Source organism: Mus musculus, chromosome 6 (genome assembly GCF_000001635.26).
Source record: "Mus musculus strain C57BL/6J chromosome 6, GRCm38.p6 C57BL/6J".
NCBI lineage: Eukaryota > Metazoa > Chordata > Mammalia > Rodentia > Muridae > Mus > Mus musculus.
The window spans coordinates 135511940-135535490 of NC_000072.6; the positions used below are offsets into that span (position 1 = coordinate 135511940).

Here is a 23551-nt window from a genome sequence, read left to right on the forward strand (position 1 = left end):
GTTCCAGTGATGGAACAGGGCCAGCAGGTGTGAGCCTCCATGAATGTTAATAGCTGCTGGAGTGTAAGGCTTGTTTGTATAATGATGTATGTATTTTCAGGTCCTTCCTTCAAGGAGTGTCCTCCCTGGTAACGTAAATGACTCCATGATAGCCAGAGACAGCCAGAATCTGGGAGATGACAGTGTGGCTAATGTCTCAGCAAAATGATAAATACTGGGGCCTTCAGGACATGCCTTAAAGCTGAGGAAAAGAACTCAAAAAACATGAGTTCAAAAATATATAGTTTCTCAACAATGCAAAACATAAGGATGCAATATGAGTTATATGAGGGATTTCATAAATATTAAGGAACAGAGGCAGCTATACTATGAGCCAATTTGTCAGAAAGATACTAAGGAAGGAGATAAAGAAATGTAGGGAGAGGCGATCCCAGGAAATCCTACCCAGCTAAGTTGTTTGTTTATGCTTACAAGGGCAGGCAGATTCATGAGTTCAGAGTTGGCCTGGGACAGTGCAAGATTAGGCTTAGGCATGGTTGAAATGGTAATTTCAGGGTGGCATCCCATCCAGCTAACTTATTGGCTGTGCTTAATGGAGGATTCTCTGAATTCTTTTGCAATGTTAAAAAAAAATGTGTGCTTGCTGTCTCCTAAGAATCAAAGGGTTGGAATCATGGGATACTGATTTATAGGATAATCAAAAGAAAACCTGGAGCAAATGACTAGATTGATATGTAAAATAAAAGGCTGGGCTTATGATCAGCAAGAGATAAGCTGTCCAGAGAATTTTTTAGAACAGCAAGAGAGAACTGATTGGAGAACTGTCTTGGGCAGAGAATAGAGAAGAGCAGGATGGAGGTTTCCAGAGAAAGCAGAACACAAGGAGAAAACAATCAGGAAAGCTGTCTCCAGCAGAACACGGGCCACCTTGGACCCATGATTTGACTTCAAGTCATTTGTTTTGCCACTCCCAGACACCCCTTTGTGGCCTCCACCCAGCCTGAAGATGGCTGAACCAGACTTCGACTTTGCTGCCACTAAGGAGATTACCTAGGGTGGAGCCTGCCTCCCTAGACTACTCTATTGTTCAGCCACTGTCACTGCTACCAGCTGGGAAGCCACCTAGCTATTCCGGAGACTACACCCTATCCTGCACATGGTCACCTGCAGCTGGGCTCCAAGGATAAATTGTTGGGAATGGGCCTCCCCCCTCCTTTATAAAGTGCATCCGCCATTAAGCATTTGAACCTTGAGCAGACTAGCATGTCTTGGTTCCATTATTTCTTGACCCCACCCTAGGTTCCCTCTTCTCTTTCAGCTACAGGCTGTCTCCCAGGCTCAAACCTGGACATGATAGCTGCAGGCCAACCCCAACACCCCTTCTCTCAGAATCCCTCACCAAGCCGAGGCTGGTCCTTGGTAGTGGGGCAGCAACTAACCAATATGGGATATGATTGTCAGAACACAGCCTCCAGAGGGCAGTGAGGTGATCACCTAATGCAGATGCTAGGTAGTGGCTACAGCTGCCAAGACCTGTCCTCTGGCTTTGCTGAAACACACGGTCTTAGGCAGGCTCCCAGAATGGAATATTCTATTTTCTGAGGGAGTACTGCCAATGCCAAGCTTGTGAACCTATAGTAAAGGCTATGACATCAAAAGATACTGCTCCAAATTCAGAAGACAGCTAAGTCACTGGATGACTGCTGGAACATAGCGGTCACAGAAGTTGCCAGAACCGGCTGGATAGCAAACAGGCTATAATCTGATATGCAGCTCATTTATCACTGCCCTTCATGTTCTAACATCTGGCAGCCATCTCTATCTTTGCTGCATGACTGTAGACAAAAAGATTAACATAGGACTACAGGAGAGCACAGAAGGAGACTGAGAAAAGCCCAAGCTTTGGGAAGGATCATCCTCAGCTCAGAGACCTGATGGTGAGCTGCAGAATTGGAGGCAGAATGCCTCCCTTCAGAATGCTCAGGTGCTGGGGTACTAATCCATAGGACAGATAGCATGTGGCACTTTATCTTCTTCCCTTTGTGCTTCAGAATTATGTTTTCAAATTATACAATCACTTTGTTGTAAAGAACTCTCAAATAAAAATATCGCACATCTAGGTTAATGTGGCCACTCAAATGCTAGTCCGGTCCCAAACTTTAAGGACCTAGAATGGCCATTCTGAGGCTATGGAGCTTCGATTGGGGTGTTATGTTATCAATATGAATTACATTTGTATGTACTTGTCCATTGACAGCTCCCAAACTATGACAGAGCTGAAAATGGAGAAACAATTGGCTTTATATCTTCTTTCATGGCTTATGCATTATTATGGCTTTTTCTTTGTAGGCGACGTGGGATCACTTGAGTGACTGAAAGGTGGGAGAGTTTGAGGTCATCCTTTGTTGGAATCATATCTGGCTTCTGTGTTTCACACAAGGCTGCCAGTATCTTCTTGGGTATTGGCCATTGTTGTCATGTGTATGTGAATGTGTCAGGATGATTTGAAGTGGTAAGAGGGTCAGGGTAGTGTATGATGATAAGTGTGTAGTCAAAGGACTTTTCTTCTAACCATTTCTCCCAAGCTGGATGCAGGAGCAAAGAACTCTCTATGTCAAGAGTAGTGGCACGTCTCCTTGGGATGGTGTCTTCAGTTCTTCCTCTATTAGGCTCAATAGGGCTTGTTGGGAAAACCGAGGGAAGGTTGCCCATCTCTGTTCTTGATGCTGAGAGAATGAATGGAGTTGGACATTAGATCAGCAGAGTGCACTGAGGGGTCACCTAAAAGTCCTACATAACGATACAGAAAGCAACACTGCTTTTTTAACTTAGGAGTGGTCAGAACCTTAGGATGCAACTAGAGTTTCAATAGTTTCAGAGATAAAGAGAGATCTGCTTAATCTGACTTGCTTTGAATGAACTCTTGAGAATAATAAGGACACCTCAAATATTTTCTAAAGTTTGTACAGAAATCCCTGTTACTTTTCAACAAAGTCAGAAAATAGTTTAGATTTTGTCTATCATTGTACAGTCTATGTATACAGCCCTTCTTTCTCTTTGGTCCCTTGTCTTCCCCTTCCTCTTTTTCCTCCTCCTCTTCCCTTTTCTAGTATCCTACAAATTAAAAAAAAACATAATTTTCTTAGGGACCATATAGACATAAGTTTGGGCTCACTGGCCCATTACTTTGGTTGGCTGGTATATGCTTTGGGGCACAATATGAAAGACTATCTAGTCTATACACCAGCACCATAGCGTTTGTCAAAAACTAAATCAAGTGGGACCACACTACATTTGTAACTTTCAACTGGGTCACCCACACATTCTATGTAGGTCAGGGTGATTTGAGAGGAGCTGGCAACTCAAAAGCCCTTCTCTATCACCCTGACAGGGAGAACATGAAACTCTACCAGAGATGTATTCTCCCAGGTCGAGGCCATACCTCCAGAGGCTCCCCAATAAAAGAGAAACAGTTGGGAAGAAGAGAGCTCAGGTCTCCAGATGGTTTCCCAGATGGAAAAATGGGTCAAAAACGAGCGAGAATTGAGTCAGGTAGATTGCGACATCTTCTAGATGAGAGTAAGAATGACAAGTAGCCCTGGCTTGGAGAGCAGGAGCTAAGGAAAACAAGTCAATCACCGTCACCTCTAGTGGGTTAAATGTTAGAAGCCAGTGTGTGGTTAAAAATACCCAGGGTAGTTAGGATACCTTGGGGAATAGCATAGATGAAGGCCAGCTTCAAAGGGAACCTGTCCCAGGAAATTCATAGCAAGTAAAGAACCATGAACAAGAGAAACATGGAGTAAGTATTAGGAAGGATTGGCCTGGCATTGAGACAGGAAATCATGGGGCAGATTAGCAATCTGGATTTCTATCTGGCTTGAGCTGCACATCTGCTCTTTTCCCCAAAATGCACATAGTGACCCACAACTACCCATTTTCAATACGCTGCATGCCCAGTCATTTTCAAATAAAGCAAGCACTCTGCCTTCTGTAACTCCTTAGTAACTTCGATTAACTCCCAATATGTGGTCAAATACATCTAGTGACAGCTCTTGGAACCAGGGAACAGTGGGTTGGTCAGCCTGGAGTGCTTTGAGGTGCACATTTAGTAAGATAAACCGAGCTGTCTGAGTTAACGTCTAGAGAGAAGTCACCTGTTTATTCCCCAATGCAGATGCATGATTGGGTATGCATATGGCTGTAATCAGATGCATCATGGGAAAGGACATATTTATTAAACAAAGACATATAACTCAACTCAATCAATTAAAATAGGAAGTAACTCATGCTTTGCCCCTTAGCAACCAACTTTTCCTATTCTTAGAGACACTTAGAAGAAATCCCAGACACCTGAAGTATATCTAACCAGTAGTTTTTCTTTGCTTTTAAACAAAATTCCCTACTAGATTGTTATTTGTGTGTGTTTCTTCAGTTCTTGGAATGAAATGCCAATTTCATTAGACCACGAGCATTAGGGACAACATGATATGACCTGTGTGTGACATACAAGGCAATTTCTGGTAGTTGTTATCAGCTCCAGCTGGAGACACAGGGTATTGTTGACAGAGCACAATGAAGAACTAAAGAGAAAACCATGGATACATCTACAGCACAATCCATACACCTAACGCTCAGAAACATCACAGAAGAGAGGATAGAAAGGTTGTGAGAGCCCAGAAGACCAGAAAAACTGCCATGAGATTGTATCTCCTAGAAACCACTGGAAAGCTACACTCACAATATCTCAACAATATGGCTGCCTGAACAAGACCCAAACAAGGATAACATCAATAGACACGCTAACAGTAGAGAACTCTAGTGGGGCTTCTAGACAAAGAACTGTAGGAAACTAAGGAATACAGTGTCACGTTATTAGTCTTCCCCAGGGATGAGCCCCTTACTAGGTTACTAAATACCAAGTGGTCAGACCAGAAATCATATACATATCAGCAACACTAAATGAATTTAGTAGGCTGTAGTTCTATATTTATGTGTAATTGTGAATCTGAGAGGCAGGAGTGGGTGGTTTGAAGAAGGAGACGGTAAAGGGAGGAAAAGAGTGTGCTATCACACATGGTCACAAGCTGGGTGGCTTTATAAAACAGGAAAGCATTTACCCATGGGTTTGGAGGCTAGTGGGATATGTCAGAGACATCAATGAAAGTCTTGGTAGAGTCCTTCCTAGCTCTTTCTAGCTTTTGTGGGAGTGACTGATCCCTGGCATTTCTTTTTTTTTTTTAATTTTTATTTTTTTTATTAGGTATTTTCCTCATTTACATTTTCAATGCTATCCCAAAGGTCCCCCATACCCACCCCCCCAATCCCCTACCCACCCACTCCCCCTTTTTGGCCCTGGCGTTCCCCTGTACTGGGGCATATAAAGTTTGCAAGTCCAATGGGCCTCTCTTTGCAGTGATGGCCGACTAGGCCATCTTTTGATACATATGCAGCTAAAGACAAGAGCTCCCGGGTACTGGTTAGTTCATATTGTTGTTCCACCTATAGGGTTGCAGTTCCCTATAGCTCCTTGGGTAATTTCTCTAGCTCCTCCATTAGGGGCTGTGTGACCCATCCAATAGCTGACTGTGATCATCCACTTCTGTGTTTGCTAGGCTCCAGCATAGTCTCACAAGAGAGAGCTATAACTGGGTCCTTTCAGCGAAATCTTGCTAGTGTATGCAATGGTGTTAGCATTTGGAAGCTGATTATGGGATGGAACCCTGCATATGGCAGTCACTAGATGGTCCATCCTTTCGTCACAGATCCCTGGCATTTCTTTGCCTGTTAATGTATCTTGGCCGTCTGTGACTGGCTCTGCCAGTGTTCTCTGTCTCCTCATGGCGTATCCTCCTTATAAGAACAGCTGAAGATTTTACACTAACTTGATTATATTTGCATAGACACTCAGTTCCGAGCACGGCCACCTTAACAGTCCTAGCAATCAGTGTATGCCCTCTATGTCCTCCCTAAGGGTCAGAGTAACAAGGTGCAAAGAGACCCTTAGCCCAAGGAGGGTCTTCTCAGCCGATGACACAGTTGGGTCTTGTAGTATCTATATGTTTAGGGTGAACCAAAGACAGCAATGAGGTGACAGCATCTTCCACTGGGCCAAGAGCAGAGAAGGACACGTGTTCATGGATGGTTATAAGTGGTTCTATCAGCCTCCAGAAAGAATCAGAAGACATTGTGCTGACTGGTTTGTTTTTTCCCTCTGATGGGGACTAACATAAGCGCCTCAGTATTAGAGCCTTAGATGCCACCCCTCCACCCCCACCCCAGGAAAAAGGAAGGGGAAGTTCAAGGACATGGAATTATCAGGTGATCTTAATCATACAGGAAGGAAATTACGTCCTTTCTACAAGGGGGTGCTGAATTATTGTCAGTTTGTAAATTTAAATCCCTCCTCATCCAACATTAGAATCTTAAAAGCAGGAAAGAAAGTCCTCTTCATACATGTCTACCTCTACCAGGCACACACTTTGATCTCCCTATATGCACTAAAGTAATATTTATTGTCAACATGTGCTGGACACTGCTGTTACCGGGACACTGTGGTGAGCAATCCCAGCATGACTTGTGCCTTCTTGGAGCCAACCATCCCTTTAATCCTGAGCTGTTATTGCAAAACCAGTGGTCATTTAGAGCCTTCTTCCCACTCCACTCAGCCTGAGTCTTCAGAGGCCAGCCCTTCATTTTCTCCCTCCATTCTGGATACAATAGAGAAAAATATATGTCACGAGCACAGGAAATTTCAGCTATAGCCTTTAGGCTACTAAGCACACCTTTGGTTTTTCTCCGTCTTTGTTCACAATGCTCTGAAGTGACAGTTTTCTGTCACTCTCAACACCATCCCACTCCAAAATCATTTACCTATCACTGCCTACCCAAGCCAGATTTGGAAGGGAGGCTATTATAGCTGCTTCAGGCTGCACCAAAAAACCTGTCAGCATCTTGATTCTAAATCCTTCTCTTCTATGTATCCTCCCATCCATTCCCACAGATGCTGCTTCCCTCAATGGCCTCCTACTGTTTTCCTTGTCCTCGCACTCTCTGGATGGTAATCTGTCTTCTATGTTGTAGTCAGAGTACTCTTTCTTCAAGGTAAAAGTCTGTTGTTCCTCTCTCTAACACATCCAGTGTTCCTTCACTGCCTACCAGGTAAAATCCTAGGTTCTCATTGTCAGGATTCTGGATCTCACAGAATACCTGTGATGTGAAATTCTAGCTGATCCCCTATTATATAGCTTCCCTTGAGTCTGGAGAGCTCCGTGCTTGGCTCAGTCTGCTCTGTTATAGCCTAGAAATGCCTATTCATGTTTTGAGTCTTCCTTTATGTTGCTTGGCTGCAGTCTTACTAAGAAAGCCCTCCTCCTGGTTCCTATGGCAACTCAGGTTACCAGAGTACTAATTATACCGAATGGTCATTTCAGTTAATACCTGTAGTCCATTTGCTACATGCTAAGTATGGAAAAATAGTCTGTACTTTAAAAGGGTTTTAGAAATGGTCATGCATAATCAATTTTTGGTATGATTGGTATGTTCATATCCTTCTGAAGTCTATACTCTCAAAGGTTGTTCCCAAAGCATCAGTTTGAAGAGGTGGAGTCTTTGTGAGTGTATTGGCTCAAGAAGGTACAGCCTTTATGCACAGGATTAGTGTCTCCATAAAAGAGCCCCAGGGGGCTGGCTTGTTATGCCCACCATGCGAGGATACAGCAAGAAGCAGCCATCTGAAGCAGTGAGCCCTTCCCAGAGGCCAACTTTACAGACACGCTGACTTTGGTATTTCTAGTCAAAAATTTAAAAAGCAAAGAATAATTTTCTGTTGTTTATTTACTGTAAGGTACTTTGTGATACAGTCCAAGCTGGGTAAGGTGGTCTCATGCGTGTGTCTTTACTTCCTTGTTGTTTAGCACATTTGATGTATTTCTTAATGATGCTTGCAAATACATACATGAATACATGCATGTATGAATGAATAATTGCATGCATGTGTGCATGAATGAATAAACACATGAATCAGTTATGTGTGGTATTGCCTGTACACATATGTAGAGACAGTCTTCCAGGATATTAAGTTTTGCTTTCTCTGAAATTCTCTCTTCTTCTGAGAAGCCTCTTGTGTTTCGCCAGCAGGGCTCTGGCCTGTGCTCCTGAGGAGGCTTTTAAAATCGGCTTCTCATTATCTCTCCTCCTGCGCGTCTTCCTGTCCCCACGTCCTCTCTCCTCATGACACATGCTACCTGGGAGGTTTCTGATTTTTCTTCAGACAAAGAAAAACCACTGTGTTTTCTGGGGAAAAACAAGCATCCCCTGAGACTCCCCTCTTGTTAGGCAGGGAGAGACAGTCCTCAGTATTCCATAGTGCAGTATACTCACAGGCAGAGCAGAGTCAAGCATCTCTCCTACTGCAGAAATAGCAGAATCTCATGAATTCCTGTCCCATTGAAGACTCAGAGGAGGTAAACACAATACTCCATATACCTGCAAGTCCTTCCAGATGAGGGCTCTTACAAGTTCACATGCATGGCAGTCTAGCATGTAATGCCATGGGATGTTCAACAAAGAGACACCATGGATCATCCAAACCTGGAGACGTTGGATGCAGAAGCCCATCTGAGCCCTCCATTTTCTGCCATGCTCACAGAGATTTCCATAAGCTTGCTGGTCTCTTCTCCTTCCTCCATTGCAGACCTGCTCTGAGTTCTCCTTGCTTCTCTTCCCTATTCTTGGGTCAGCGGTCCTTTTCAGCATTTGCTGATGTGAAATCACGTTTGTGGATACTCTTAGCCAAGTGCCACCTCCAACCGCTGTCAAAAGTTAATTACACACAGCACTGCCCTGAAGCTGTGCTTGCCTCTGTGGCTTCCTCTGCCCTGACAACCCATAATGTGGGTATGCTATACAGAGAGCTGGGAACAATGTTTCAGCCTGGTCTCCTCAGGAGGTGGTCTTCTTTTAAAGACAAAGAGTGTGTTGGGGAAATAGCTCAGTGATGGGACACTTGCTCAGTGCCTGTGAGGCCAAAAGGGCCTGGTTTTGGCCCTTGACACCACACACACACATACACACACACACACACACACACGGCAAAAACTCATAAAAAGGCATAGACTAATAATTAACCATGACCTGGGTGCTTGCAGACAGGAATAGGCCTTCCTCACAGAATGGAGATAATTGGCTCAGTCAACATTGTCTAGATTTTGCTGTGATAACAACTATGCCTTAAATCACAGTGTCTTGTAACCCATTCTAAGTTTCTACCCAAGTTTGAGCATTCAATGCTCCCGCATCACCCCCCAGTCTAGTAGAGTTCAGAGAGACAGGATGCAGCACCTCTTGTGGTAGAGGATAAGAGCGTTCTGAAAGATTACTGTGGTAAATTATTCTGCTCAGATGAAATGAGCAAGTCAAGCCGGATTAGGGTATATGTAGGCAGGTTTATTGGGAAATGTCTATGGTTGGGGGTTGGGGGTCACTGGCCCCAAGAAATGAGGCCAGGGAAGTCCCAGGGGGATGGAGACAGGGTAGGGGAAAAGACTGTAAGAGCATGCACACACAGGGAGAGAGAAAATGCAGAGTAGGGAGTCAGGGAGAGAGACCAACATGTCTGTATTATATAGGAAAGAGCTTCAGGGGAGGTAGGGGGGTTAGCCACTGGTCTGGAAAGTTCAGGGTAGAGGGTGGATATGCCAGTTATGGACTGAGGGATGCTGGGAGAATGTGGGGCCAGGTCCTCTTTGGTACGTTAAATATCCACCTCAGCCATTTGTCCTGGGTCTGAATCCCATCATGCGGGTGGCTCTTCAACCTTCGCTCCTGTCTCAATAGGTATTTTGTGTAGCAAGTATTAAATAATTTGGCCAGTAACACAGTCTGTCAGATACTGAAAACTCAAACTGTCCTAACTCTGTCCTAATCTGCCAGCAGGGTATTGATTTCTGCCTTCTGGCTTGGGTAGACAACACTAATGTCTACTCTGCCGTGCTTCCCCAGGATGCTGCCAGAAGTACTTCTAATGTCCACAGTGTTTCAGATCACATCCCGGACTAGAATTCTTCAGTGCCTGTTGGTTGCTTATGCTAGAAAACCTCATATTTTAAAGATGGATTGTGTGGGGGCTGGCAAGCAGGCACTTGCTGCACAAGCCAATGATGACCTGAGTTTCTTGTTCCCTGGAACTCATGGTGGACAAAGACAATGAACTCTGAAAGTTGTCCTTTGACCTCCATATAGACTCTAGGGCATGAGTGTGCACACTCACCTGTGTGTTCACACATGCTCCCCTGCACATGCACCCATATACCCCCCATATGCACATGTGAACAAACATGTGCTCACACATAAATAATAAGGTAGAAATTAAGATGGAGTGTATAGTTTTTGCTATACATCTGTCTCTAGCTATGTCCTTCCCTATCCCACAATATGCTGCACTAATTCTAAATAATCCAAGTTGCCTTAGAAATCCAAATTTCATATCTTCATATTCATTTTTATGGATATCTCTATACATTCTTCTTACCAGCATAGAGGTACCCTCCCTCTCTTTTAATAAGCAAAACATATACCATATCCACTATTAAACTTTGGGTCTCACCTTGCATTGCCTAAAATTATGTATTAGGGAATTGAATTGGCTGGTTTATGTGTCAACTTGACACAAGCTAGAGTCATCAGAGGGGAAGGAGCCTCAATTGAGGACATGCCTCCATGAGATCCAGCTGAAAGGTATTTTCTCAATTGGTAATCTGGAGAGGTTCCAGCCCACTGTGAGTGGTGCCCTCCCTGGGCTGGTTGTCCTGGGTTCTATAGGAAGGCAGATTGAACAAGCCATGTGAAGCAGGCCAGTAAGCAGCATCCCTCCATGGCCTCTGCATTGGATCTTGCCTCAAGGTTCCAGCTCTGCTTGAGTTTCTGTCCTGACTTTCTCCAGTGATTGAATAGGATCTGGAAGTGTAAGATAAATATACCATTTCCTCCCCAATATGCTTTTTGGCCATGGTGATTCTTCACAGCAGTAGAAACCCTAAGACAGTAACACTAGCAACTGGCTCCTTGGTGTGTCTACTGCATCTTATGAAGGAACAGTTTTCAAATGTTTCCTGATTGTGTCCTAATAAGAAATATATCTCATACTACAATCTGGATCAGAACTGCACACATATATGTATATATACATGCATGCATATAAACACACATGAGAAAAAATATATTATGAAATAATATCTACCTTTACAACATGATAACTTTTTATTTTTGCCATTCTGTTCTGTCTTCTTTACATAAGGCTGTTAGGTCTGACCAAATTGGTTTCATGACTCACTATTAGACTGTGTTCTGTGACTGAGCAAACTCTGCCTCATGACATAGATCTTAAGAATCGGAAGTAAAAATAGAAGTGGACAGCCATGGGCGATTCTGTGACATGTCCTGAATTAAATGTGCACACACTAAGTGACAGCACACACTTAGCCAGCATATGCACGGGAGAGAAACACTCTAAAATGCTTGTGTGTGAACAGGGAGAAGAGCGGGAATGTGGTGGGGATATGAAGGTAAAGAAATAGATAAATGGATCAAGTAACCCGTCAAGGAAAGCCCTTGCAGGCCAGTGACAGTGGGGGTAATGTCTCTGTACTCAGTAAAACTAAGAGTTTATTGTTATGGCAACTTCTGTGGTAATACCTGAGAGTGTTCTCTGCGTTCTGCTGCTTCATTCAGATGGATATATGTGCGGTGGTCACTTGGGGTATGTAGTCCTCCCTGAACCTGTGGATTCATGCTTTTAACAGTTCCGGAAAGGCCTCAGCATGGCCTCATCCCCTGTTGCCTCTCTTCATCCACTCCGATTCTGCTCTCTGAGCTCTGATTAGACATTTTAGACATCGTCCCTTTTCTGCATCACTCCTTCCAGTTCCCATTTCCTCGACTCTCTGTGAGTCTTATGAGTAATTTCTTCAGTTCTGGTTTGTGAATTCTGCCCGTCGCTGTGAGCAGACTGAGCTGTGTAACACAGCCTTTGGGCTGTCGAGCATTTTGTCTTTCAGCATTGATAGTCTTCACTTGTGAAAGTCATTTGGTTTCTTCATCGTAGCAGCTTCTCACAATGTCTCAACATTGTGGTCCCTCCCTCCCTTCATTTCTATAAATAACTTACACTCTACTATCCCACCTTCCACACTGGGTCTGCACGCCACTGCAGTGGGGAGGCATGGTGGGATTAAGGGTCAGGGACGTAGCAGAGGTTCCTCATGTCTTAGCAGATCAGAAAGTGAGGATGGGATTTTACTAGACCCCTCAAGATTCACCCCTAGTGGTCTACATCCATCAGCCAAGACACCTCTCAGAGTAAGCATCAGGGCTTTAAATGCTCTAGAACACGAGCCTACAGGGATATTTGATAATTTAAATTATTTAACAGTAGGGTTTTCTTGGCCACTCAGCAGTGAGGTAGTGGGGCTCCTGACTTCCATTCTCCCTGAGTGTCTTCAGCTTTATTCCCTGTTCAATGATGGATATCCTGCTGGAACTCAACCTCAAAGGAGCTGGTGACTCCAGCACCACCTTTAACTTAACTGGAGCTTTGTTCTATAATTCCACACCAGCACAGAAAGCAATTTCCCACTCAGACTCTCTCCTGTGTAAACAGGAGGTATCATCCAGTTCTACAGTGAGTCCAGCTTCACCTTGGTCCAGTTGTTCTCTGAGGAATAGGGAGAGGCTGGAAGCCTCAAGCACTTCTTTCTGGCCAGTCTTTCTAGGCCTGTGCCTGGGACAGGAGTGGGGTGGTGTCTGCTTGACCCTGGTCCTATATGACCTGATTCTCAATTACAGTGGCTTTGCTTTGTGAGCTAGGGTTTTCATGCTGTTAATCTCTGGGAATCCAGAAGTCCTAAGTGAAAAGCCATTTAGGATCTCTTTTCTCGAGAGCATCTGCCTGTTCTTGCTCTAGGAGACGGTCTCCTCCTCCTCAGTGGCTATGAGTTCTTTGGAGACTTGCAAGCATCTCAGGCTTAATATCTCCATATTATTACTGTTCCTCGGTTAATATCCCCACAGCGATATGCCATCAGGATTTGCCCTTAGGGCAGGCATTCTTACCCTCTCAATTACCTTGAATTTCCCACGCCCACCAGCCAACTCACCCTTTAGGGGGCGGTAGTGATCATTGGTTTAAATTGGTCTTGGAGATTTCTTTCAAGTTCAGTATAAAGTGTATCTTATTTGGGATCTAATTGTTTAATCAGTTGACATTTTCAAGGTATCTAATCAGCTATTTGACAGTAAATGAATCTTCACAAAGATCCATGTTCCCTTTCTATACTATTAGCTTTTTAGGAAAAAAAAAAAAAGTGCACACCATCAAAACCTGAAACAGTAATAGATAAGAGATGGCATCCCAACATGTTTGCTGAGGGATGGCTCCGTGGTTAAGAGCAGTTGCTGCTCTTGCAGAGGATCTGAGTTCATCCCCTAGCCCATGTTGGGTGGCTCACAACCATCTGTAACCCCAGCCCCAAGGAACCCTAAACCTGTTTCTGCCTTCCATCGGCACCCAGACCTCCACAAATACACACAAATAAAATGAAATGTTTTTAAAATATTCATTTAAAAAATCATGGTGTCATAAAACCTTTATCCCTCAAAATACTACCAGGGCCATCTCTACTTATATAACAAATATCCATGGACTGAGTGCTTGGCCTTTGAGATTTATTTCCTGGATTTCTAACTTCAAGAGGAAAAGAGGCAGAACAGTTGGACTCGTTGGGGTCCTTTGTCTCCCGGCCAGTCTCACCCTTAGGAGCGGTAGAGATAGTTATCATCGTGAAGCTGGAAATGCGGTGACGTCATGCTGAGCCTCAGGGATGCAATCGAGATAGATTAAATACTTCTATTACTCAACTCTTAGCACTCTTGGGATCCAGAGTCCTCCGTGGTTCTCTGCTTCAGACACTCTGAGCTGTCCTGCATTTCCTGTTTCCCCAGCAAAACGGAGCTGCCTGTAGCTATGTGGCAGGGATTGGCAGGATTCCAATGGCAGGGATTGGCAGGATTCCAATGGGGTATTATCACCAGGCTCATGGTGCTTAGTAATCAATTAGGCTTATTCATTAGTGTTGTTAACTCTTTCCCTCCAGCACCACCTGGGATCAGTTTCAGGGCAGTGGACAGATGTGTTCCAGATGTTCATAAGGCCATCTTGTGAGTTTTCTTCATTCCATCTAGGCAGGCTGGGAAGATGCCTGGGCTAGGGAGAAAAGGTTGGGCTGTCGGGGATGGAAAGACAGGTAGAACAGAGAATGAACAGGCGTTGAGAAGCCATGTTAGACAGGCCCGGTGTTAATAAATGTTGGTTTGCAGAGAACAAGGCACCCAGCGGAGGTGGGGTGGGGGGAGACAGAGAGAGAGAGAGAGAGAGAGAGAGAGAGAGAGAGAGAGAGAGAGAGAGAGAGAGAGAGAGAGAGAGAGAGAGAGAGAGAGAGACAGAGAGACAGAGAGACAGAGAGACAGAGAGACAGAGAGACAGAGAGAGAGAGAGAGAGAGAGAGAGAGAGAGAGAGAGAGAGAGAGAGAGAGAGGGCAGACTCTGGCCTTCTCCCCTGCCCCTCCCACAGTCTGATGAGCACATTCCACCCTCACACTGAGGAGCGCTGGTAGGTTGCATCGCGACATGATCAACTCCTCTCATTGTCGTCTGGGAAGTAGGGGGCTGTGCACATCTACGTGAGTCACACATCGCTATGGTACAGCACTAGGGATAGCTTCGGTAGAATAGAGAATTGACCGTTTTCAACCGGCCTTTGGGCAGATTCACTCTCAGTCTGTTACGAGTGTGTTTTCCTGGCTTCGCTAGGAAGGTCTACGCCCAGTCCATGCCTTCCCGCTGACCAGAGCCTATCGGTAACCCAGGCCACACAGGACAGACAGCATTGCTCCATTCTCACGACCTACTCTGTAGTCAGTCTGTGGCTGCCTTTCCAGAGCTTTCTTCCGCTGTTCTTCAGAGAAACAGATGGAGAGTGGGCGAGAGCCAAACAGCGCAGGCGCAGCTCTGCCTGGAATCTGGACATCCGCGGTAATTATCATAATAAAAATATAATTCTCACCAGTTGGCGGAGGTTTGCTGGGGGTGGGGGGTGGATTTTAACCCTTGCAACAGCTCTATTGACATCGCAGCACCAGGGCTCCCACTGTACAGACGTAGGACACGTCTAGATCCAGGCCTTATGATGGGCGGAAGTCACACAGTCCAATGAACTGGTTGTTTGACACTTCCTGTTCGAGCCCTCACTTACCTGTTGTGTAGGAAGCACTCATCTTTGTGGAGTCTGCAGAAGCAGAAGCTGAAGAGATGGAGGCATATTGAGGGAAAGGCTGCAGGGGGCAGTCGCCCATTGTTAGCTCCGCCCCTTTTACAGGATACATTTACCTACTACAGTTTGGGACTGAGGCTAATACCAAGCAAACATTCCCGATCGAAGCTTGAATTTGGGCTTCCCAGGGCATCTTTAGGACTTAAATATAATGTATTCCATGGGAACAGAATTTTTTTTGAAGCAAGTTTTTGATGACTCTATGCTGGTAACTTATGGTAGAAAATTAGGTAACGCGTATACTCAGGTGCCATTTCTGCCTCTTTCGGACAAGAGGAATCTGCCTTTCTGTGGCTAAAGGAAAAACCCATTTAGTCCTCAATGTCAGCTTTCCTTGGAGCAAGATGGCCCCTGAGAGCAGGGACTCAAACACAGGAAAGTGAACGTCAGGGACACCAGTGGCTGCGTTTGCAGTAGACAAAGACCTTGCTTAGGGGCATTTTCCCTGCAGGCTTTCTCTACCTGGGGAGTCCACCCCATTATTCTCCAGGAAAAGTCTGGCAGAAGGCTCAGGGCAAGTGTACCCTCAGGCTACTTTCTCACTGGAAGGATGGGTGGGGGGAGTCCCTTATATTTGCAAAAGAGACTCTTAGAGCAAGTGGAAGCCTCAGGGCTGTGAGGAATGAAAGTGACAGATCATGGGATGCCTTGCTTGATTCCCGCACTACTGTAAAGGCCTAGTGGCTGGACTCCTGCATGATTCCTGGGCCCTTTAAAAGACGGCTTTGGCTTAGTCATCTCCTACCAGCTCCCTTAACAAGGAGCTTAGCGGGGAGACAACTGTTGCTTAAATGAACCAGCAAATAGGCAAAGTAAAACCTGACTCAGAGAAAGCGAGGAACAAGCTGTGGGGAAAGTCTTTGTGCTATTTTTAATCACATTTTTCTGCATCTACTGAATTTCTCTATCCCCAGACCTGTGCACAGAAGCCTATCAAAACAAAATATATTCTCTTCCTTAGCCCAGCTTCTCAGAAGGCTGAAGCAGGAGAATAGTAAGTTCACAGTGAAATACACAGTGGATGCAATAAGTCTGGGCATCTTAGTGAAATTCTATCTACAACCAACACAGAGGTCTGGGAATAGACTAGGGTTTAGTGGTGAAGTGCCTGCCGATGGTGTAAGACCTAAATTTAGTCTCCAGCAAAGCAACCCCACATACACACAAACACACACGAAACTGCAACAGTTAGAGAGACCCCTGGAGACGGCAAGAAGCTGAGAGTCGGATTAGACTTAGTCTACACGGAAAGGCCGGACCCTATTTCACTCTGGTCAGTAGGACCCAAGATGAGGGTGACAGGCAGACTTGGGTACAGAGGAGCTTGGGGAGTGTCCTGCCAAGGTGGCCCTGAAAGCACTCTCAGAAGCATCCCCTTCGGGCACATGAAGGTCCAGCACCTTTCACACTTTAAAAAGAGAGGATTCAAAGCCAGACCTAAGTTCAAAGACAACATAAACATCTCTGTGTAAGTTATTATTGTTTTTTTTTTAAGTCTAAAATGGGCCAGGACCTGCTGGTTTCTGTGTCCAGGAATAGGCAGAGTCAGCCAGAGGCTTCAAGAGTTACAGAATATCAAACACGAAGGGGTTCTCTCTAGAGGAATCCTAAGGCCCAGGGAAGGGCAAAGGAGGGCACCACTCATGCCATGAGGCTTACAAAGTGTTACTGGATTATTTCCGGCATTTGAATGGGGGTGGGGGGCAGGTCTGTCGTAGTCAAGACTGGGGAAGGAAAGCAACCCAGAGCTCTTCTTGGTGTCTCAAGGCCGAGGGTGTCTTGTCTAAGACAAGCAATATGGGCTCCTGTTTTATAGTGGGAATCTGAGAGGGCTGTGTAGGAGAGTTCACAAAACTCTTAAACCAAAATGGATATAGGGAGAGGAGGAAAGAGGGAGGGAGGGAGGGAGGGAGAGAGAGAGGCAGAGAGAGAGAGTGAGTGAGACAGAGAGAAACACAATCAAGAGCAGAGGCTAGTGAACATTAGCGTTGAAACTACAACAGAAGTTTCCAGAACTGATGACAAACTGAAAAACTGAAAATCTCACCTAGACATGCTACGCTGAGATCAAAGAAAAAAAGTGAAAAGGATTTTCTTTTAGATCCACAAGAGAATCTCTCTTCAGAACGACCCCTGCTCCACTGGCTGACCACTCAAAAATGACCAATACATTCATGAAGTAACATTGTCAGAATGCCAAGAGACGTTTCAAATCAGTCTTTTTTTCTTTTTTTTTAAATCCAGATTTAAAACTACCTGACCTTTGTCAGAAAAACTCCTACAGGGGTCAATGTCAATGTCAGCTCAATGGCCCTCAGCTGGGAAACTGTCCTTTGAGAAATCTGGGAGGGAGGGAGGGTGTGTCAACGTGTGTGCGTGTGTGCATGCGTGCATAGGTCAGAGGGCAATGCTGGGTGTCACCTCTCAGGAGCTAGCTACCTCATCATTGTTGTTGTTAACTCTATCATTATTATTATGGGGAAAGGGTCTCTCTCTTTGGACATGGAAATCACAACAGATTAAGCTAGACTGGTTGGCCAGCAAGCCCCAGGGATCCTCCTACCTTTATCTGCCCAGTGCCGGTACTCATGGCAGTTCTCAACATGCCTGGAAAGTGTGTGTGTGTGTGTGGGGGGGGGGGTTGGAGGGTGAGGGAAGGGGATTGTTGGTTTGGTTTGGTTTGGTTGCATGCAAGTATTTTACTAACTAAACATCTTCCCTCCTACTAAGGGAATTAAGAAATTCTCTGAGAGGTAATATTTGTGACTTCTTTGTAGGTGACAGACACATCACTAAATCCTATGATAGGTAGAGCAGCCAACCACGGGCAAGAAGAATGATCTAGTCAGAATTGTGAGTGGAGCAGAGCTGTGGTTAAGAAACACCAGGATGGACGAACAGGATCTCAGAAATGGACAGAGTGAACTGGTTAATAAAGATAGCTACAAGGTTCTGTTAAAGGCATAAACAATGTCTTTAAAGTATAGGCTCACACGATCTGTGGTAGGGATTGCATATCATTTATTTATTTTCCATTATATTTATTTACTTATTTTTGTATGTGTAGGCTCACTTGTGTCATGATGTCTGTGTGTTTCTGTGTGTGTGTGTGCATATGTATGAATGTCAGAGAACAATTCACAGAAGTCTCTCTCTCTCTCTCTCTCATCTATAGCAGATTCTATGAGGCAAAGTGAGATATCTGAAATGGGCAAACAGGTGTGTTGAACTGATTATGGAAACTCAGGTCAGGCAAAAGAGAATAGTGTCTTTATAGCCCAGATGGTGAGCATGGAGAGGGGGAGGTTGCTTAGAAAATAGAGGAACATTTCACACCCTGCCCAGCATGCCTTTCAGGCTAAAGGGTATGAGAACTAACTCCAACACTTCTTGCCAGAGGACATCTTTATCCCTGATACTATAGTGGGTAGAAGGTAATGAATGATCCAGGACAGGTCGGCAGAATTGACATTCCATAGAGCAGAAGGCTTATAAATATAGGTGGATCACAAGCTCTATATGTGTATGAGTATGTGTATGATACACACACACACACACACACACACACACACACACACACACACACACACACACACACAATCAAACTGACATGTGCATCCAGAGATAACACACTAAGAATGGTAATTGCTTTAGAGGCCACATCTGTAAACCTTAGCCCATTTGAGGGGTTAAGGATAACTACAGTCTCCTGATGCCCACAGAGGTGGCCTCACACACAAACCATGGGCTAATCATGTTCCCCCAGCTTCTCTATTCCCCATCAATATGGCAGTGACTACCATACTGGCCCCTGTGGCAGTTGGGCAACAACTAAAGATGGTTTAGTATAGTTTGGAAGTCTGTAACCCTTTTCATTTCTCCACAGCATTTAGTACTTAAAGAAATGAAGACCAATTTTTTTGCAGAATATAATTGGAGCAGAAGAGAGAAAAAGAAGTCTGATAGCTGCAGTGGAAATCCAAAGAGGCCTCACATGGGTCCCTGGCAACCCATAGAAAAGATGCCTACACAGCTAGACACCTTCATCCTTTCCATCAATAGCAGCAACACTCACCATGGGCCTAATCTATTGAGTGATTACTATGTGATTGCTCCACAGAGGGTAGCCTTCGTTATTGACTTCACTGGCTTTAGAATCACCTAGGAGACACACCTCTGACTATGCCTGTCAAGATTCTTGAGGAGATTCCTGGCAAGGGAAGGCTCACCCTGAATTCAGATGGTGTCATCCAGTGCACTGGAGTTCCCCGCTGCCTGCAACGGATCAGAGGAGGAAGCAGGTTGAGTATTAGCAGCCATGGTGGTTTCTGATTGAAAACCATCTGCTGGTTAGATAGTCTCTCAGACCTGGTGCCAAGCCTTCCTGCCATGACGAATTGACTTCTTCCTAAAGCCACGAACAACAAATAAATCCATCTTCTCTTAAGTTGCTTTGTCACAACAAAGAGAAAACTAACTCCTACAATGGATTATCTTATTTGCATCGTACGACACCCACTGGGAGGCTTATTATTATTCTATTGAATCTAAATGGGGGCACCAAGGCTCAGTAGCCACACAACTAATAACCAAAACAGCAAGGACTCTAAGTCCAAGCCCTTAGATGCTAGTGCAGAAAGGTTTACGTTTCTGTCAGAAAAAATGGCTCCATAATTTTTGACAAATTCAGTAACCTTCTGAATAACTCTTTGTTATTTGTGTGATCCAACTTTTTCTAATTTCATAACAGAACAGAGAAAAGCATAAGGATTGAGGAGGGGTCGCATCAGTCATCCCAGAACTTGCATCATGAACCTGTTCTCAGTCCATACTCCCCACCCCCTAACACACTCACAAGCAATCCCGTGTGGCTTGGTGTTTCCTTTGAGTTTTGTCTAATATTTCATTACCATTTTGCTTTGCCCCTGACCCCTTGTGCGCCAGGGGGCACTGTCATCTAATCTTCACAAATATATGCTATGGTTTTCCAATGGCTGTTTAATTTGCAGGCTACCCCTCCAATATTTTACTTGAAATTCATTTGCAGCCGACTTAAGTTGGCTGCCGTGTAAAGCTTCAGTGCAGATTTTGCTTGCTGGAGTCTCACAGTGCAGGTCAGCATGTTCCTGGGCTTTCCATATTTCTTTTGAATTGGCTGCTAGATCCAGAGGCTGGATCCACCTGGCAGAAGTGGCCATACACTCTGCAGCTGGGAAGAGGCACACCGTACCTGCTGACATACAGCTCAGGTGCTTAAAAACAATGCTGACCCTCTAGTTCTGTTACTTCATCTTCGCCAATGATTGATGGTTCCTTTAAAGCATCATTATAGCTTCACTGAATTAGATATATTTGAAGCTTCTATATCGATTGCAATTATTATACTTAATGAAGTTCAGAATGTTCTGTTTCTTGTTGACCTATTATAGCTTATGCAGTTTGGCTCGGGCTCTTTTGCAGTGTACAGTTCATGAACAGTGTGTGTGTGTGTGTGTGTGTGTGCGTGCACACGTGTGTGCATGTGTATGCACGTAGAGGCCAGAGGCAGCCTTTCCTATTGTTCCTCAGGAACTGTCGACCTTGATTTATGTTTTGTGACAGACCCTCTTTCACTGGTGTGGTGCTAATCAATTGAGTAAGCTCAGGTGGCTGTTGATCTGTCCGACCCCATCTCCCCAGCATTGTAGATGGGAACACATCTCATCAGTTCCTGGCTTTGAAGTGTGGGCTAGATTCAGGTCTTCAAGCCAACCATGCAACCCTGTTCCAAGATGATTACATGATATTCTACTGTGTTAGTGATATGGTATATAAATTATTATAACTTTGTGTTATGTGTACTGGTGTTTTGTCTGCATGTGTATCTGAGGATGGTGGTATTCATAGTACCCAAGGAGTCCAGAAAGGTCAGTGGATCTTCTGGAATTGGACCTACAGATAGTGAGAACCAGTATGTTCATGCTGGAAGTCCACCCTGGGTCTTCTGCAAGAGCAGCCAGTGTTCTAAACTGTTGACCCATCTCTCCAGACCCAGTGAAATGGTATTCAAAATTGTAGTCTGGGGGTTGGAGAGAGTCACTGGGACAGAGCTGATCACATCTTTTGAGCCATTTTCAGTGGACATATTTGCAAAATGAATAACTTAATAAATTAAATACTGCTAGGTATTCAAAATATACTCTATTGTAAAATATTGCTTGAATTTATACTAGAACATCTGATTTAAATCTTAGACTACAGAATTTGTGTGTGTGTGTGTGTGTGTGAGAGAGAGAGAGAGTGCATGTGCATATATGCATTCATGCCTGTGGTGTGCTTGTGTGTGTGTGTGTGTGCATTGTGGACGTAGAGGCCAGAGGATACACGTTAAGTGTTGGTCCTTAAAAGTCAAGCATCGTTTTCCTTTTGGAGCCAGTCTCTCATTTGCCCTGGTACTTTGGCTGGCTAAGCTAGGTTGTTTGGCTAGTAACCCCGGTGATCTTCGTGTTTGCACTTCCCAGTATAAACACTCTCAAGGGCATCCTCCTTCTTTCAAAAAGAAAAACGTGGGTATTGTGGAAACTTGGGTCTTCATGCTTCCCCAGCAAACACTTTCCTGAAGCATCTCCCTGACCCCTGAACCCAAGACTGTAGAATTTTTACTTAACCATTTTTTTTTGTTTGTTCGGGTTTTTTTGTTTGTTTGTTTTTGTTTTGTTTTGTTTTGTTTTGTTTTTCAAGACAGGGTTTCTCTGTATATCCCTGGCTGTCCTGAAACTCACTTTGTAAACCAGGCTGGCTTCGAACTCAGAAATCCGCCTGCCTCTGCCTCCCAAGTGCTGGGATTAAAGGCGTGCGCCACCACGCCCGCCCTTAACCATTTTTTTTATGTCTGTGTTTTTCACACTGAAAATTCTGTTTTCCAAGGACACAGGGGATGCCAGAGTTTGATGACTGAAACCAGTAACCCCAACATTTGGGATGCTGAAGAAGGATAGTTATCATGGCTTCAAGGGGAGCCTGAGCTAATTAGTGAGTTTCAGGATAGTCTGGGCTACAGAGAGAGACCTTGTTTGAAAGTAAACAAGTGAACAATGTCAAGAAGAAAGCAGAAATAGGAAAGTCTGACTACTTATTTTTTTCTTCTCTTCAGCGAATACCTGCAGGGCCATTATGAATCTACCTCCATTCCCCCACTTTTTCTTCCTTCCTTAGAAATACTGAGAATGGATTGAACAGTTTCCCATAGTACACAGTGCTCTACCACTGAGCTGGAAAGTCCAGCCTACTTTTTACTTTGTACTTGAGAAAGGGTCTCAGTTGTCCAGGATAACTTTGAACTCTCTAGCTGAGGTAGGGATTAAAATTGTAATCCTCCTGCCTCACTTGCCCAGCAGCTGAGACTATAGCCTACACTACCAGGCTCAGCGTCTAACTCCAAGCAGTATGTGACTGATGATACGTCTTTTGGTGTATATGGGACATCTTCAGCCTTGACATTTGCCTTCTAGTTGGAAAGGGTGAGATCCAGTTTTTGAAGGGTGACTAGACACTTCATGATGCTAATAAGCCACATCAAGACAAAAACTCAGAGACTGTTCTGGGCACCATTGCTTTGTGTTCCCCATTATATTCTCTCTCTCTCTCTCTCTCTCTCTCTCTCTCTCTCTCTCTCTCTCTCTCTCTCTCGCTCTCGCTCTCGCTCTTGCTCTCTCTCTCTCTCTCTCCCTCTCTCTCTCTCTCTCTCTCTTGTTCTCTCTTGCTCTCTCCCTAGATACATTATACGATCAGTGTTGCAGACATTCTATGGTATGGGTTTGGTGTGCAGGGTTGTTGTAGTTGCTCTGTGTGTATATAATGTTCTGGGTCATGTAATTAATGATGTTATGGTCACTTCCCCTCTTTGTTGGCCAGCTCATTCTCCTGGAAATACCCACTATGCAACAGTTCTCCCTGGGCTTGCGGCATGTCAGTAGCAATCTGTGTTCTCCATGCTTAAAGATTTGCTATGCTGGATATTAGATCTTCATATCATGTTTTCTGACTTTATTTTACAGTCAAGGTTTCTTCCTCGTTTTCTTCTAGTAAATCAGTCGTCATTTGTTTGGTTTTTAAAAATAGATTTATTTTGGTTCTAGGAAATTTACCAGCTTTCAGTTATTCGAGTGGATTGAAAAATCATGCTT

The 23551-nt window shown here is 44.5% G+C and overlaps 1 long non-coding RNA gene across 1 annotated transcript in view; it reads left to right on the forward strand.

The window, feature by feature from the left end:
- The first annotated feature begins 14603 nt into the window (after window positions 1-14603).
- Window positions 14604-23551, forward strand: part of Gm25136 — a 57718-nt gene continuing 48770 nt past the window's right edge. Inside the window, exon 1 of the long non-coding RNA XR_001785388.2 lies at window positions 14604-15088. This is a non-coding gene — a long non-coding RNA (predicted gene, 25136). The remainder of the gene's footprint in view (window positions 15089-23551) is intronic.